At 35.1% G+C, this 17,789-nt stretch overlaps 1 non-coding gene across 1 annotated transcript; it reads right to left on the reverse strand.

Moving 5' to 3' along the window:
• Positions 1–646: 646 nt before the first annotated feature.
• LOC116075588 lies at positions 647–780 on the reverse strand. The gene has a single exon (XR_004112628.1). It is a non-coding gene; the product is annotated as a small nucleolar RNA SNORA17 (small nucleolar RNA).
• Positions 781–17,789: the final 17,009 nt, after the last annotated feature.

A 17,789-nucleotide genomic window follows, 5' to 3' on the forward strand; every position in this document is an offset into this window, starting at 1 on the left:
GGAATTAGCACCTTTAGCAACTAGGCACCAGTTGAGACCTAGTCACTGAATGGTGTTTTGTGTATGTAAGTAGCTCTCACTGTGTGATTTCTGTTTGTTGGTGGCAAGGAACAGATCAGGAAATTTATTATGTTAAGGAGGTAGAGGTAACTGAGGGTGGTTGCAGTGTGGGAAGGGGTAAGCCTGACGTCAAGTTGGGCCACAGAAAGAAATCAAGTGGGCAAAAAGACAATAAGGTAGCTGAATGTGCTCATATTCAAAGGAGTTATGACAAGCAACTGGCTCATGCCATTGAGGGCTGGCTTCACAAGTTTGAAACCCATGCCTGGAAAGGTGATTGCTTGACTACATACTATTTCATTGTGTATGCTTATAGTATGTCTGACATGCATGCAGACACACAGAGATGTGTGTACAGCTGTTGCTTTTAAATAACTTTTTCTCCCTTTGTCAACAGCATTTTTAAGCCTGGGTAAAATTCCACTTTTCCCACTCCCAGAGATCGTTTTTATGGTTTTTCAGTGTGGGGAAATAAAGGTTTCCATAGGCCAGTCTTGAACTCTGGGATGATCCACTTGTACCAAAGTCTGTCCCTGTGGGCATGACAGGGACAGTTCTAATGATTAATCATTTAGGGGAGGTTACTTTTTTCCTTCTATTAATTATTCCGATGTTCATAGGTCAGAACACTGAGCATACAGATGTAGCCTCTCTCCTCTCAGCCACCAACTGACACACATGTGATGCAGCAGCTGCATCTACAGTGCCTCTAGATGTAGCAAAATTTGATTGTTTATGGCACAGGTCACTAACCATGCAAAGACAAGAGGTATAAGTAACAGCAATTATCTAATTCTAAGGAATCAAATAATACCAAGGTAAGATATGTCTTGATAATATTTAGGATGTAGAATTAAAGAATCCATCCATACATCCATACATCCATTAACTTGCCCTCTATTTTCAGATAACACCCCAAATAGAATGTTAGGTATAGTTGGAGGGGTGATGATTAAATTGAAATTTAAAATTTAAATGTCATGGTTAAGAACAGAGCTGGATGATATTTAGCAGCTATATGTATATATTTAGACAAATAATTTTGGACTACTGTATTTTTAGAAAATGAAATGAAAATAAAAATACTCTTTTAATTTCACAAAAAATGTTTAGAAACATTTTGTACTAGTCTAACAATTTTATTTGAATTGGGCTGAATTGTTTTACACTGAAGCTGCCAACTACCCTCAGACTAGGTCATGAATTTCTATGGAGGGATTTAAGCAGCTTAAAAGACATTCAGATATTGTTTCTTAAGAAGAAAGTAAAGATAAAATATAAAAGAGTAAGTCAACAATGTCAAGAGAAACAGCAATCACAAAGTAGTTTCAAACAATTGAACATGAATTCAGATAAAAAAAATCCAAGGCCCTAAGTTGCTAGGAAACATTGAACATACAAAGACTTGTGATACTTTTGATTTAACTTTGATCAAATTTGAAAAGATTTTTAAATCCGATATCTGAATTTACAGCCTGTTTTTCTACCTAGAAACTTTGTACCCACAAAGATATTAAACACTCATAAATTACATACATCATGGTTTTTTGGATAAACAAGTAAGTGTGGAAGCTTTCTTTGATAATGGAAAAACACTTCCATGCCTTCCTCAGAGGTTGCTCTATTAAATGCCTCCTTCCTCAACATGAAAAATGAAAGGATAGCTCTTTTATGATTTGGTTTAACAGCTTTGATCATTTATCAACCTAACTTTATCTAAAAGATTCTGAGATGTCAGTCTACAAGAGAGAAGAAAAAAAATTACTCCCTGCTGGAACTTCATCTGCATTAAAGAATTCTAGATCCTGACTTGAAATGGATATATTGAAACTCTGACTGTGTATTTAAGATGTTTTCTAGTACTCAAAATGAGTTTCATGACTTTTACCATTCTCTTCATGCTTAATTAGGAGACAAGACAGGCTGAGAAATACACTAACAATTTTGCAAAATTAACAACTGTGGGTTTATTTAAATTTATAAGATGAATATAACAATTTTTTATAATATTGCTAACAATTTTGAAAAAGTAATAACTGTGGGTTTATTTAAATTTATATATATATGTATGAGCTCATATGTATATACATATAAGCATACATATGTATATACATATATATATGAGCTCAGGTTTGACACTCCACATTCAGATGTTTCTCAGCAATTTTTCTTCTAGATTTAGATTTCTGTGATGTTCTTGTTCTGACCAATTCCAAAAAGGCTATCCGAAGCCTAGCAATAGGGATTTGTTGAATTTTCTATGGTTTTTAACAAGAGAGTTATTACTCAGGATTGCTTTGGTTATCAAAGATGTGTGTGTGTGTGTGTGTGTGTGTGTGTGTGTGTGTGTGTGTGTGTTTGTGTGTGTGTGCGATACCATATAAATTTTAGGATTTTTTTTTTATTTCTGAGAAGAATGTTATATGGATTATGCTAATGATTGAATTAAATTTGTAAGTGAATTTAGTAAGGTGGTATTTTATAATATTAACACTGCTAATGTACAAAAATAGGATGTCTTTCAGTCTTCTGGCATCATCCTCAGTCTCTGTCTTCAAATAGAAGAACACTTCATACTCATCAAAGGAAAAAAGTGTCCTCAGATGATATCTCAATTCTAAACATTTATGTGTCAAACACAAAGGTACACATATTTGTAAAAGCAACATTGGTAAAGAGTAAGTTTGCACACCAAACCAAACACAATAGTGGGAGCCTTCAAAACCTCACTCTCACCAACTGACAGTTTATCCAGACAAAAACTAAGCTGATGTAATGAAACTAATACATATTATGAATCTAATGGACCTAACATAGAATTAAAGAATACTTCACCCAAACTGAAAAGAATATCCTCAGAATCTCCTTTTCCAAAACAGACAATATAACTAATCACAAAGAAAGCCTAAACAGATAAAAACAAAAACAAAAACAAAAACCAAAAAAACCAAACAATATGCCTCATACCTTATCAGACCACCATGGGTTAGAGCTAGACTTAAACAAAAACAGAAATACTAGAAAACCTACACACTGGTGAAAATTGAACAACTCTCTACACAATGATGTCAGCATCTGGGAAGAAATAAAGAAACAAAATAAAGAAACAATGATTCTAGAATCCAATGGAAATTAAGGCTCAACATACCCAAATTTATGGGACACAATGAAAGCAGTGCTAAAAGAAAAGTTTATAACACTAAGTGTCTCCATAAAGAAATTAGAAAGATCTCATACCAGCAATTTAATAGTACACATGAGAGCTTTAGGGAAAAAAAGAAAGGAGCAAACATACCAACATGGAGTAGAAGGCAGGAAATGATCAAAATCAAGGCAGAAATCAATCAACTAGAAACAAAGAAAACAATTAAAAAGAATCAAGGAAAACAATGACTTTGAAAAAATCATCAACATAGACAAACCCTTAGCTAAAATAACGAAAAGACAGAGAAATAGTTTCCAAATAAAATCAGAAAGGAAAAGCAAGACACAACAACTGACACTCAGGAAATTCAAAGAATCATCAGGTCTTACCACAAAAGCCTGTATATTACAAAATTGGAAATCTTAGTGAAATAGATAATTTCCTAGACAGATACCACTTACCAAAATTAAGTCATGAACAAGTTAACTATTTAAACAGCCCTATAATCCCTTAGGAAATATAAGCAGCTATTAAAAGTTTCACAACGACAACAACAACAACAACAACAAAAGTCCAAGGTCAGTAGGATGGTTTTAACTCAGAATTCTACCAGGCCTTAAAAGAAAAGCTACTACCAATACTCCTCAAACTATTCTACAAAATGGAAAGAGAAGGGAAACTACCAAACTCATTCTATGAAGCCACAGTCACCCTGATATCTAAATCATCTCAACAAATAAAGAAAATTTCAGAAAAGTTTCTCTTCAGAACATTGATGCAAAAAGACTCAATACAGTACTCACAATCTGAATCCAGGAACATATCATTTATTATGATCAAAGTAGGCTTCATCCCACAGATGCAAGGATGATATTCAAAAATTCATCAATGTAATCCATCATATATACAAACTGAAAGAAAAAAAATGACAGGATCATCTCATTAGATGCTGAAAAAATTTGACAAAATCCCAAACAACTTCGTGTTAAAAGTATTAGACAGCACACTTGGATGTGAACTCCCTAGCCAGTCCCACAACACCCAGAGGAAGCTCTACTCCCAGGATCATAGGCTCAGAGGTGAGGAGGACACAATATCTGCTCCAACACACAGAGTAACTGGGACCAGTGGGACACAGGCACACAGGAACTCTGCCCCACTTTACAGCCAATCCCACAACACTAAGAGGAAGCTCCACTCCCACTCCAAGGTGCTCTAACACACCCAGGATAATAGGATCAGAGGTGACCTAAGCAGACCTTGGGTGCTAAATCTGCAACTAGTCCCACAATACCCAGAAGCTCCACTCTCAGGGGCTCTAACATACCCAGGATTGCAGGATCATAGCATTACACGATCCCAGGAGCTTGGTCACACCAGGATCTCAGTGTCCCAGAGGCAGTTTGGATCCCAGGAGCTCTGACATTCCCAGGATCTCAGGATCACAGGATCACAGACACGGATGAATTCTGAAGAGTTCTGATACAACCAGGATCACAGGAAAGACAGGCCCCAGTAAGATATTGCAAGGGCAGGTAGCACTAGAGATATTCAGATGTCAGGAGGCAAGCATAAGAACATAAATGACAGAAACCAAGGTTACTTGGCATCATCAGAACCCAATTCTTCCACCATAGCAAGTCCTGGATACATCATCAAGATTTGGATGAAAAATTGCTTCTCATGATGATGATAGAGGACTTTAAGAAGGACAAAAGAAATTCAGGAGAACACATGTAAACAGCTAGAAGCTCTTAAAGAGGAAACACAAAAGTCCCTTAAAGAATTACAGGAAAATACAATCAAACCGGTGAAGGAAATGAACAAAACCATCTAGAATCTAAAAATGGAAACAGAAAAAATAAAGAAATCACAAAGGGAGACAACACTGGGGTTAGAAAACCTAGGAAAGAGATCAGGAGTCACAGATGCAAGCATCACCAACAGAATACAAGAGATAGAAGAGAGAATCTCAGGGGCAGAAGATATCATAGAAAGCATTGACAAAATAGTCAAAGAATATGCAAAATGCAAAAAGGTCCTAACCCAAAACATCCAGGAAATCCAGGACACAATGAGAAGACCAAACCTAAGGATATAGGTATAGAAGAGAGTGAAGACTCCCAAGGTAATGGGCCAGTAAATATCTTCAACAAAATTATAAAACAAAACTACCCTAACCTAAAGAAAGAGATGTCCATGGACACACAAGAAGGCTACAGAACACCAAATAGATTGGATCAGAAAGAAATTCCTCCTGTCACATTATAAACAAAACATGAAATGCACAAAACAAACAAACAAAAAGAATACTAAAAGCAGAAAGGGAAAAAGGTCAAGTATCATATAAAGGCAGATTTATCAGAATTACACCAGACTTCTCACCAGAGACTATGAAAGCTAGAAGATCCTGGGCAGATGTCATACAGACCCTAAGAGGACACAAAGCAGCCCAGGCTACTATACCCAGCAAAACTCTCAATTACCATAAACGGATAAACCAAGATATTCCATATTTACACACAAAACCAAATTTACACACTATCTTTCTATAAATCCAGCTCTGCAAAGGAAAATAGATGGAAAACACCAACACAAGGAGGGAAACTACACCCTAGAAAAACAAGAAAGTAATCTTGCACCCCCCCCCAAAAAAAACCCACACAAACATAATCCCAATTCTAACAACAAAAATAACATGAAGAAACAATCATTTTTCCTTAATATCTCTTAACACCAAAGAATTCAATTCTGCCTCAAAAGACAGACTAATAGACTGGATATGTAAACAGAATCCAGCATTTAGTGGCATACAGGAACCACAACTCAGTGACAAAGGAAGATACTACCTCAAAGCAAAAGGATGGAAAACCATTTTCTAAGCAAATGGTCCCAAGAAACATGCCGGAGTAGCCATTTTAATATTAAATAAAATCAACTTTCAACCAAAAGTTATCAAAAAAGATAAGGAAGGACACTTCTCACTGGTTAAAGGAAAAATCTATCAAGACGAACTCTCAGTTCTGAACATCTATGCTCCAAATGCAAGGGCACCCACATTCATAAAAGAAACTTTACTAAAGTTCAAAGACCACATTACACCACACACAATAATAGTGGGAGACTTCAACACCTCACTCTCTGCAATGCACAGATCATGGAAACAGAAACACAATGAAACAGAGACACAATGAAACTAACACAAGTTATGAACCAAATGGATCTAATAGATATTTATAGAACATTTCATCTTAAAGCAAAATAATATACTTTCTTCTCAGTACCTCATGGTACCTTCTCCATATTATTGGCCACAAAACAAGCCTCAACAGATAAAAGAAGATTGAAATAATCCCATGCACCCTATCAGATCACCACGGACTAAGGCTAGTTTTAAATACCAACAAAAACAACGGAAAGCACACATACACATGGAAGTTGAACAATGCTCTAAGAAATAAAAGAAATTAACAGAAGAAATAAAAGAAAATAAGGGCTTTTTAGAATTTAATGAAAATGAAGACACATCATACCAAAACTTACAGGAAACAATGAAAGCAGTGCTAAGAGGAAAACTCATAGCTCTGAGTGCCCCCAAAAAGAAACTGAAGAGAGCATACACTTGCAGCTTAACAGAATACCTGAAAGCTCTAGAATAAAAAGAAGCAAATCTACCCAAGAGAAGTAGATGGCAGGAAATAATCAAACTCAGGGCTGAAATCAACCAAATAGAAACAAAAAGAACTATACAAAGAATCAACAAAACAAGCAGCTGGTTCTATTTTAAAGTAATTATTCTTTTTGTTGAATATTAACAATTGAAAATATTAAAATCATGTTCTATAAACACTGTGGAAATATTGATAATTTTCTCACTGTGCTTGAAATTAGCATTTTCTTAATGTTTCACTTCAAGGAGGTTTTGCTATTTTGAAATTTTTAAAACATGCTTACTGATAAAATAATTTCTCTCCTAGAAACACTGATAGTCTTTTTTTAATTAAACTGATTGTTAGACAATGTACACAGATATATAATGTGTTTTAAATACTCTCTCACTATTCAGGTGGTATCATAAAAGGATTTTTGAATATTTTTCTTAATGATTTGTTTTTAATATTTTATGCTCTTTCGCTATGCATAACTCTCAAAGAATATTTTGTATGTTTTAAAATGGTTTAGTATTCAACATTAGATATAGGATCCTCAGTTATGGATAATTATTAGTTTTTTTTAAGGGTATGAAAGGATATGAATATAAAAGTTGAACAAATTTTTATGTATTATTTGATTCTCAAAATACTCAATATTATTAATATGTTTGATGTATAAAATGCATTTAAATAATAAAAAAATTAAGAAAAATAAATATATAAAAGCAAATCTCATTCCTCACAAAAAAGATAGAAAATTAACAACACTAACAACAAAAACCAACAAACAAAAAAAAATTAAAAATAAAAACATAAAATAGTAGCCCTTCTATATGGAAATGATAAATTGGCTGAAAAATAAATTAGAAAAACAGCACCCTTTCTTGGAGAAGTTACCATGAGGTGCTGAGAAGAATGGACATTCTTCTGTTTTAGCGTGAAATGTTCTGTAAATATCTGTTAAATCCATTTGATTCATAACCTCTCTTAGCTTCACTGTGTCTCTGTTCAGTTTCTGTTTCAATGATCTGTCCATTGGTGACAGTGGGGTGTTGAAGTCTCCCACTATTATTGTGTGAGTTTCAATGTGTATCTTGAGCTTTAGTGAAGTTTCTTTTATAAATGTGGGTGCCCTTGCATTTGGGGCATAGATTTTTCAGAACTGAGACTTTCTTTTGGTGGATTTGCCCCTTGATGAACAATATGAAGTGTCTTTCTTCATCATTTCTTGGATTCAGTTTGCAAGAATTTTTGTTGGCCTGTGTGCCCAAGGCTTTCCATGGAGATCTCAGGCCCAGCCTGGTACAAGAACCCTAGAGAAGGGAAGCTAGCTCGGGCTATACCTCTGTGGAGCTTTCCAGCCTGCTCTGTTTCTTCTGGTAGGGCAGGGCTGAAGAGGCTGACTAGCCAGTGCGGTACAGCTTCAGGTTGGCGTTTTTTTGGGATAGTGGACCTCTTTCCAAGTGTTACAACTCTCAGAACCAAAGGCTCACACAACAGAGTAGATCTTTTACTTCCCTGGATAGGAATATTATATATATATATATATATATATATATATATATATATATATATATATATATATATATATATATATATATGTGTGTGTGTGTGTGTATGTATGTATGTATGTATGTATGTATGTATGTATGCAGTTTGGGGGGCCATTGAGATTTCGAGACTTAGACAGCCCTTACCTCTATTGCTTTGGGCTGAGAGACTTTATTTGCATGTAAGAGGGCTTAACCAATTATCTCACACCTCTCCTGCTGGGGCCATTGTTCGGGATTGGGACTGAAACCTGAGCCAAGGTCCCAGGAGTTATAGCTGAGCTCCTATTGCTCACCGGGGCCTCTGGGTTCTCTGCCTATTACTCGACTGGGCCCAGGGTGCCCGAACAGACCACTGCCCCACAAATTTTATTGAGTATTTTTGCATTGGTATTTATAAGTGAGATTGGTCTGAAGTTGTCTTTATTGATTGAGTCCTTGTATGGCTTAGGTATCAGAGTAATTGTGGCTTCGTAGAACGAGTTAGGTAGTGTTCCTTCTCTTTCTATTTTTTGGAATAGTTTGAGGAAAAAAGTTATCAGGTCTTCTTTGAGGGTCTGGTAGATTTCTGCCAAATCCCTCTGGCCCTGGGCGTCTTTTGGTTGGGATGTTTTTAAGGATTTCTTCCATTTTCTTGTGCAATATGGGCCCATTTAGATAGTTTCCCTGCTCTTGATTTAACTTTGGTAAGTGGTATATGCCCAGAAAACCATCCATTTCATCTAGATTTTTCAGTTTTGTTGAGTATAGGCTTTTACAGTAGGATTTGATGATTTTTGAATTTCCTACGTTTCCGTTATGTCTGTCTTTTCATTTCTGATTTTGTTAATTTGGATACTGCCTTTCAGCACTTTAGTTAGTTTGGCTAGGGGTTTATCTATCTTGATTCTCTCAAGGAACCAGCTTCTGGTTTTGTTGATTCTTTGTATTGTTTTCATTGTTTCTATTTGGTGGATTTCTGCCCTGACTTTACTTCCCGTCTTCTACCTCTGTTGGGTGAGTTTGCTTCCTTTTGTTCTAGAGCTCTCAGATGTGCTTTTAGGTTGTCCGTGTAAGGTCTCTCCAGTTTCTTTATCGGGACAGTTAGTGCTATGATCTTTCTCTCAGCACTGCTTTCATTGTGTCCCATAAGTTTGGGTTTGATGTTTCAAAATTTTCCTTGAATTCCAGGAAGTCTTTAATTTCTTTTTTTATTTCTTCCCTGACCAAGTTATCGTTGAGTATAGAGTTGTTTGTTTTCCGTGTGGGGGGGCTCTCTGTAGTTTTTGCTGTTATTGAAGACCAGCCTTAGGTCATGGGATCTGAGAGGATGGATCGTATTATGTCAATCTTCTTGTAGCAGTCTGAAAGCACACCACAGCATCAGTCACAATGTCAGGCCCCAGGGACTCCCCTTGAGCTGGATCCCAATTGGGGCCTGTCGCTGGACTTTCTTTCATGCTCCTCTGCATTTTTGTCCCTGTAGTTCCTTCAGACAGGAACAATTCTGGTTCAGATCTTTTGACTGTGGGATGGAAACTCCATCCCTCTACTTGAAGCCCTGTCCCTCCCCTGGAGGGAGTCTGCAAGTTCTCTCTCCACACAGAAGGGTAAAGGCGAGGTCCCTCACTTCCCAGGTCTCTGGTGCATTCTAGAGGGTTACCCTACCTCTTACCTCCCGAGGTTGCTTGTTTACATTCTTTCTGATGGCCCTCAGGGCTTCAATCCTGTCCCCTCTTCTATACTGGATCATGTTCCCCAGCTGGTGGACATCTAAATGCTGTTTTATGTTCTCTGTTTAAAGATTTAGATGTGCCTTGATGTTTAAGTATCTTACTGACTGTGTCCTGTCATTTTTACCATCCTCTGACACTAAAAATCATCATAATCCTTTAACTATGTCATTTGCTTCAAAATTAGACATATTTTGCTTTCGAAGACTCAAAACATTTTTTTTACCTTTTTTGTTTCTTTATGGAGGTTCTTCTAGCATGTAGTCCAGCAGCTTCACTTACATTATTGCAGTTATTTCTTGATCAAATGTTCTGTATTTATGTTTATTCTACTCTCAGCTCAAGTTTCTATGAAACAGTTCTCATGGTGTTTGCAAAATAAATTATTTTTAGCTCAAGTTAAAGGTTTTCTTAGTGGCATATTATTTCATAATAAACAACTGCATCCTTACAGTGTTTTTAAAATATTCTGCAATTAAACTTTTGACAAGCACTCGAGAGCTATTTACAGCATATATATATATATGTGTGTGTGTGTGTGTGTGTACATATATATACACACACACACACACATATATGCTGTCTATTTTTCTATTGTGCTGACTAACTTCACATTGCTTTAGAAAGTTATCTATCTTCCTAGCTCATTACATGTTCTTATACTATTTCTTCTGGCTATATTTTTGCTCATTCACCTATTTGTCTATGAAATTTTCATTAATAATAGTTTATTATGACTCTTCTCACATCTTACCCATCACAAAACAATATATTATTCCTGTAAAGACACATTGGTACAGCATGTCTTGCTTCACCTAACTTGCCACATTAGATTTAGGCACTGGTGTTAAATGGGTACATTTATATTGAGCTTTCTCACTGAAATTAGGCAAGACACATTTTTTTTGTTGTTGTTCAGCAAAATCTATTTAGATCATAAAAAATTGATTAAATAGATGATTAATTTAATAGCCATTAGGTAATAAGGTAAATAAAAGATTTCAACATAGGACAAACATTCATGTAAAAACAACTGACTTTCTTTTTTTGCAAGTGTTATTTCAAGATCAAATATATATTAAAATATACATTAAAAGCTCATAAATAAAATGAGTTATTTTTAGATAAAACACCAGAAAATAAAGAAAGGCCACATAGAAATGTCTGGGACTTTTCTCCTGGTCTTTATTGAATTATGATTTATCAGACCATGCTAATGAGTGATTTTGAATTTTACCATAAAGAACAACAACAAAAAAAAAAGATGCAAAGCTTTGTAAGATTCTATTATATCTAAATTCAATAAGTGGTTTTAAGAAATTGCTCAAAAAGTTTTAAAGGATTTCACATGGAGACCAAAGAACTGATGAAATAAATTTCCACACAGTACATAATACAAAATGTCTGTTTCCTTGACCTTAAATCTATTACTCATGAGTACTCAGCAAATCTTGTTAAAGCTTCAGTGTGGAGGTCTTTTTACAGAAACTTTCTTCAATAAATTCATCTCCTAATGGCCTATTTCAGGAGGCTAACACAATAAAAATATACCCTGGGAATTCAACTTAAATGATATTGAAAATCTCTGGAGAAGCATGCTGCTATCTGACCAATATTTCTGTGACTTAGGGAAAATTAAAAAAAAAAAAAAGCTGGACTAGACAATTTCCATTTCTTTAAGTTCTATGTTATATGTCATCTGGTTTAGACAGAAGCATTCTATCCTTTTCTTCATAGAAATAAAAATGCAAAAGTTAGTTTGAAATTCAACTAATCACTTATTAAAGTGGCTTCAGCAATTTTCAAATAACATTTTACTGTTTGAGGGTGAAGTATTAGGTTCTAAGGCAAAGGAAGCTCAGTTGTTACCGCTGCTTAACTCTTACATCTATAAAAATATACTGATAATATGCTAACTTTGTGCATTTATCTGGGTTGTTTTAAGGAGGACAATTATTTAGCTGTCACTAATATTATCACAAGATATTTAATATTTTGTCCATTTATAAGTTCAAAATGTATTTTCCAGGTAAGATAACAATTCAGGAAAATCATGATTGTAAAACTTAGACACAAAAATCAAGGAACTGCTCATGTACTTAGAACTTATTGTAAAGACTGAGTCAAATCTGGTGAGCTTCCTCCAAATGGGGTGGGTGACAACTGCATGTTTTCGTAGGGCATTGGGTTTGATTAACCCTTAATCTTATTTAAAGATGCTAGTCATTCCTTCAGTTCAAATGTTTTATTAAGTGTTGATATGATTAAAATGTCTGAACTAGGCAACTTAAGGGAGAGATGAAGATATACTCCAACCTGACAGGCAAGGCGTAGCACCAGAAGTATGAGGCCAGATTGTCACACTGCATTGGCAGTCTAATGGCAGAGAAAGAATGGGAAATGAGGACCAGGATATAAAATTTCAAATTCCACTCACATTGGCATGTGTCTTCCAACAGAACTCTACTTTCCAGAGGTTCCATAAACTTCTCAGTGTCTTCATTTGGACACCAACTATACTATGTATGAGAACATGGTGGGCATTTCCTTTTCAAACAATGAAATTATTTTAAACTGTATTTTGGGATTTAATCTCTATCTTATTGAAAATACTGGATATAAAGAGCATAGATCAAAAGAAATTTCAGTACACTCTAGAGAAAATGGCTTTGGTCAGCAGTGACACAGAGAAATGGAAATGCCATTTTTTCTGAAAGCAATTAAACTAACTTGTCCAACTAATCTTCTAGACTGTGTATGATAAAATTTCCTAAAACAATGCTGCTGCCCACCTACTCTACAAAGACTTATGAAGAAGCCTAAAAAGGCAATAAAAAGTACGGTATCACTATTTTTCAGGTCACCTGCTAGGTCACTCTCCCCTTCTCTTTCTACATCTCAGAAATCAAATATACTACACTTGATCATATATTACACTTGAATTGGAGAATAGAGAGCAAATCCAGAGCTAGGCAGAAAGATCCACTCACCTGTCAAAAGAACATCTTGGTCCTACATAGGTTGTTGATTTAGGATCTTTAATTTTTTAAATTTTATTTTTAAACTTAATTTGTAATAGTTACTGAACAGGCACTTTTGTACACATATATGAGTATGCATGATGAGTGTGGTTGAAGAAGTTGGCAGACAATCTCAGGTGTTGATCCCTACCTTTATCCTTGTTTTAAGTAGGTTTGTTTTATCATCTATGGCCCTATATAGCAAAGTAATTGCTTTGAGCTACCTTGGAACTGAACTGAATCATGGTATTCTAGCTGGTTAGATATAAATGAAACATACAGTTAGCTGGTAGTGTGTGGATGATGAGAAACTTTTCTTTAAAAAAAAAAAAAGGCCTGAAACAAGGGGAATGAAGGTTTTTTGGGTCACAGTCTTCAGGGACTTCTGTTGGGATATGAATAAATCAAGTTAACAGCTTGTTCTGAGGATTATTTTCTTAGCAAGTTTCAATAAAAATGTCAATAAAGCAACACAGGTGATAAATTATTATTATTTTTGTAAACCAAACTTCTACACACATTATCCAAAAAAATCAAGGAATATGTTTGAATAAACTTGTCACCACATTTATGCAAGTTAGTGACAATGACAATGCATATTTAACAACTACGAAGATCAAAAATAGAGCATAATATGCTGTGGAAAAACTGATTTGACATCCTACCTTGAAGGACGAAAGGGCAATAATAGGACTGAGAGATAATATCCTTCAAATATTTAGAATCCTCTGATTTAAAAGTCAATGTAAAAATGATGGTTGGTGAATGACCTTTTCCAGTCTCAACTGCTCAATTTTTACCATAGTATCTAGGCATGATAATTGTCATTTTATGAAATCTGTACCATCTTAAAGTTTACCTGGATGGGTGTTACCTTCTTATGAAAATTATCAGCTTCATCACCACCCAGAAATGGAGATCCTAAATTAAATAAAAATACCAACATCTTAAAAAGAGAAATGAACTTTCATACGAGAGGAGAAATTGCTCATAGCACACAGTGTTGACAGCAGTGGTGTGAACAGGACGCTGCTCTCATCATGTATTGAAAACTGCCAAAAAAATATCATAAGGGATATGGATCGGAGCACACTTGCAATTTGAACAGCCCCAAACACTTCACTTTAAAGTATTTTCTCTGAGTTTTTGTCCGATACATTCATCCTTTCATCTGCCTTGAGGATTGCTCGCAGCCAGCCAGGTTGTTTGCTTTGATTTAAAAGCACCTCCATGAAAAAAACAAAACAAAACGAAAGAAAGCATAAAAACAACAAATAACTCAGAGTCTTAAACTTATGCTGGTATGTTTTAGCAGTATTTTTCACTCAAATTTAATATAAAATCAAATTTAGAAGAGTAAATTTTAGAATTTGAAAACAAAGCAAGGGGAGAAGGCTAGACTTGGTTTACAATCCATATTGGGTATCTCTCCCAGAAATGTCTTCATGACTTTCATTTTAATTAACCAGAAACCAACTTTTATTTTTATTGTAGTAATATTTAGGTTTTCTTTATGGTGATTCTTAGACTCTAAACTTCTTATACATCTACAGGGAGATATAAACAACATATTTCATTTTAATTAAAATATCAGTTAAACTAAAAAAAAAAACTGCCAAGAATATCTGCTACATTATCAGTCATATTCTTTTCAGAATGCTGATAGAAATATTTAAGTTCACACTGAGAATTTTTACTATGTTTTTCTATATCAAACTGTTTATTTGTATGATGATTTGATATCTTTAAATGTCTCAGCAGTACTTGGTTCTCAATTAATCTGCTCTGCCACCTATGACTAGAATAATCTAACATATCCACCGTATTATCTACAATTATTAAAGTGTAATTTTTCCTTCTGGGAAAAAATCAACTGTGTGAATTTTCTCTTCAGGTTATTGTCTTGCTACATAGTCCTGGATGGTCTTCAATGCTCTATGAATACTTTCTACATTGCTCTGAGTGAATCCGTCTCAGCCTCTTGAGTGCTGGGATTTTAAGTCAATAGTACCACATCTAATGGGAAATAGCAAATGTAATTATTCAATAAACAACATTATTTTAAAAATCTGCAGAAGTAAATAGGTAATCAGAAGTATTTTCATAACAAAATTGGGAACATATAGTAGGCTATAAACAATATGAGTTAGCATATATATGTATATATACATATATGTGTGTATATGTATATATATACATATGTGTGTGTGTGTGTGTGTGTGTATACCATACTTCTGTCCTGTGCCATCCCATTTGTGATTATACAATCATGTAATCATAAGGAATATCAGTATAAACTTTCTGAGTATCTGATCTAAATGATTTTGAACTTATGTTTGATTTATTTCAATATTGGATTGGATTTCATCACAATGCTGTGATTCTAACATAGACAAAGTAAGTGGTAGAAACTCATCTATATACAATTTTCCATATATCTACAGTTCAACATCTACCCAGATTTCTGCAGTGCCCTTGTTTTCTCTGTCTGGGGCCTAGGTGGAGACACATTTGCTGACACTTGCATGTTCAGTGACAGCTCTGGAAACCTCCTGCAGACAAAGCCAGCCAGTCTATCTTTTGAAGTAAATTTGAACTTCAAAGGATATTGAATGTCCCAAGTAGATTTTTAAATTTAAGAAAATTGAGATCAATAGATTGAAATGTATATTATATGTACATTAATGGAAAAGATTTTCAGAAATTATAAAAGTACTATTTTGAAATTCTGAAATATCCAGAGAAACAAACAATATTTAAGGTTCTGTAGTGACAATACAAACATAATAAAAAATAACAAATAAAAGTGTATATAGTAATCAATTAAAGTATAATGTACACAAACAGTTCTTCATAAAATTAATTAATCTATTAAACTTAATTTTCTTTATCCAGTGTTTGTGTGTATGTATGTGTATGTATGTGTATATATGCATGTGTATGAGCGTGTGTGTGTGTGTGTGTGTATGTTCATGTGTGTGATGTTGAGGGAAACCAAAAAAGCTGAAGGGAATGTGAGGCATTGTAAATTTTAATTTATGTACTAAGATACATGGACAACAGAACAGTTGACATTTTTGGGAGCCTCTGAATATGATGAAAATGTAAGCCCAGAAAATACCTGGCATACCAAGTAAATCATTCATTATATGGTACCAATATGATCAAGGTTTATGTCTCACTGAAAGAGGACTAATCATGACATTTGAGTGGACACTGGGAAGTAATAGGTTGTGATTAAATGAAGAGGAAAAGGGGAACCTTTCCAGAAAAGAAGAACAAGATAAGGAAAGTCCAGAGGAACTTGGCTTTAAAGGACGGGATGCTGCTTGATTCCCAGTTATTGAGTGGCTAGAGCTGATCAATGGGCTGATCAGCAGGATAAGCCACAGACTAAGAATTTTCTGAAGAGAAAAAAAAAGTTGGTCCTAGTTAGTGAAAAGGTAAAGATAGCTATGTAAAAAAAAAATACAAAGAGAAGAAACAGATGACATCTATTTGGCTTTTTTCACAGTTATGCTCTGAATAGATAATATAGTATTCATATATAGGTATAGGTATCTATATACGAAAGTTATATGTATACACACATATATTTCTGTATATAAATATATATACCTACCTCCCTACACACACACACACACACATATGTATATGTATATATATATATATATTTTTTTTTTCAACTCATCCTTCATCGGTTTAATTATCCCCTTATCCATTGTGTGACCCTAATAACTGCATCTCAGAGCAATTTGCCAGTTATATCCTTAATTCTTGATGACAAGGGCTCACTGAAAGCAAGTCAGGGGATTCATTATGTCTTTAGTCCCTAAAATGGGACTAAACTAAATTGAAAGGCACACATTGAGGCATGTAAATGAAAACTGATGAGAATTGTTCAGTCAAATTCTTTTCAGAAGTGTAAATTCTGAATACTTCCTTCCACTCTATAGGTTTCTTAGGCTTTCTGAGCATTGAAAATGGAGTATTAAACTACATCAAACGGTACATATTAAGCATGTAAGTATAGTTGAATTTTAGAGGGGAAGGAAATCAGATGGCAAGCTAAGCTGCTGCTGGTTAAATCCTAGAGACATTACACAGCTCAGAGCGACTTGGAGATGTGACAATTAAGTATAATCATGTGGTTCTGGTGAATGTTTCATCTATATTTGGTGAAAGATGTTCATCTCTTTGGGACCGTGAAAGGCAGACTGTTTTCTGGATGAACAAGGTTTAAACCCTGGAGACCAACTAGGTGTTCCTGCAAGGTTCAAAAAGTGTTTGCCACACCCCCAGACACCAGGCTCCCAACACAAGGACTAAGCTCCATAATTCTGTGACCATCAGTCATGTAGGGCAACACTCCAAGCCCCTGTTATTCTGTCTGAACTCCACTCCCACAATAACCTGGCAATAGCCAGGTATGCTCGTCCCCAGTTACCCGGGAACAGCTAGACAGGCCTGGCTCACTCTGAAACGGGCTGCTTGCTCCCTCCTCCCTCTCTTACTCTCTTACTATTGCCTCTCTTTCTTGCTCTCTTGCTCCCCCTCTCTTCACATTCCTTTCCCCCTTCTCTCCAAATGACCAGGCTCTCCTTCTCTACTCTCTCCCTCTCTCTGCCTTTTGTTTTTTTTTTTTTTTT

Source organism: Mastomys coucha, unplaced genomic scaffold (genome assembly GCF_008632895.1).
Source record: "Mastomys coucha isolate ucsf_1 unplaced genomic scaffold, UCSF_Mcou_1 pScaffold3, whole genome shotgun sequence".
NCBI classification, from domain to species: Eukaryota; Metazoa; Chordata; class Mammalia; order Rodentia; family Muridae; genus Mastomys; species Mastomys coucha.